Source organism: Falco cherrug, chromosome 12 (assembly GCF_023634085.1).
Source record: "Falco cherrug isolate bFalChe1 chromosome 12, bFalChe1.pri, whole genome shotgun sequence".
Lineage (NCBI taxonomy): Eukaryota > Metazoa > Chordata > Aves > Falconiformes > Falconidae > Falco > Falco cherrug.
The window spans coordinates 34,279,111-34,280,580 of NC_073708.1; positions in this window are offsets into that span (position 1 = coordinate 34,279,111).

A 1,470-nucleotide genomic window follows, 5' to 3' on the forward strand; every position below is an offset into this window, starting at 1 on the left:
AAAGGTTTCAGCAGCTCTCCTTCCTGCTACCGGAACTAAAACCCACAACATTTTAGTATCTAATAGGATTTGCTTACGCGTAGGCCTTACATTTGCTGTTGTCAGAGTGCAGCTTCCATTCAGAATATGAGGAAGAACTTCTTCACAGGGAGGGTGGCAGAGCCCCGGGCCGGGCTGCCCGGGGGGGTCTCGTCCCCGGAGACACTCAAACCCGCCGGGACGCGGCTCTGTGCGGCTGCTCGGTGAGCCCCTGCGCCAGCTGGGGGATGGTGGTGGTAGTGGTCTGCAGAGCTGCCCTCCCACCCCACCATGCTGTGACTCTCTTCCACTTGCACATCAGCAGCAAGGTGGCCAAAAGCATATTCCCTCTGATCCTGAGGAACAAGACATCTTTTCCTCCAAAACAAAACTAAAAATGTCAGCAGTGATTTTGTTCCAAACCCTCAGACAGCCTGCACGCAGCAGTATTTCATTTGGAATGAATGTGGATGTCACACATTAAAAGAGAACAAAGTACCTCAATTCCGATGGAAAAAGCTCTGTCCTACTGTTGACACCAGGGAATTCCGTTTCAACACATACCATATGTGATAGAATGTCTTGCTCAGGCCCTTCATAGCAACCTGGAACGTCCCTAGCGCTGTCCTGCTCCTTGTAGAAGTACTTTGCCTTGCGGCAGCTGGGCTCGCAGCTGCCCACACTATTGAACGGTGTGTTGCAGCAGCATAAGGGCTACCACTGCACCGTTCCCTGAAATCTTTGCTTTTAACCAGTGATGTTTTAAGCACTTTCTGTAACTCCAAACACGAGCTCTCCTTACCCTTTATAAATATGACATTTTAAAAGTTAGCAAGTCCTTAACTATAGAGGGATGTCCTGATCTTTGCTTTGATCAAAAGCTCAACTTTTGATGCTTGCAGAGGGCAAAAAACCAATTCTAAGTAAAAAAAAAAACCTGAAACAACCACAGCTAAAAAACCTTGTACAAGACAAAATGAAACTTCAGAAGTTCCAAGTTTTGCTCTCCAAGTCATCCAGGGCTCTTCAGAGAGGCTACTGTTAAGACCAATTGTCACATCTTGTTATTTAAATGACTGCATTCCTGGATTTAGGGGATAAAACTTCCATAATTACTGAAAAGGTCTCCTTCCCTCCCTCCCAGGTCATGATTTCCCACCCCTTAGCCCCAGGTAAATGCCAGAAACGAATGTCTCTGTCTTCCCACTGCTGCTATTCCACTGGGTACTAGACAGTCCAATAAAATCTGGACCTTTACAGGGCTTAAAGAACAATCTATAATGAAAATGCAGGATTTTATTTAAAAAGCGAGCCATGAAATTCCCTTGCAGAATGTAGCAGTATGAGCCTGTCCCCTCAGATCGAATCCCTGCCCAGAGACGCACACCTACAGTGTGTGTATCCTGTAAAGTGCTCTGATGGGAGAATTAAAACTTTTCGCATGTTGAACAG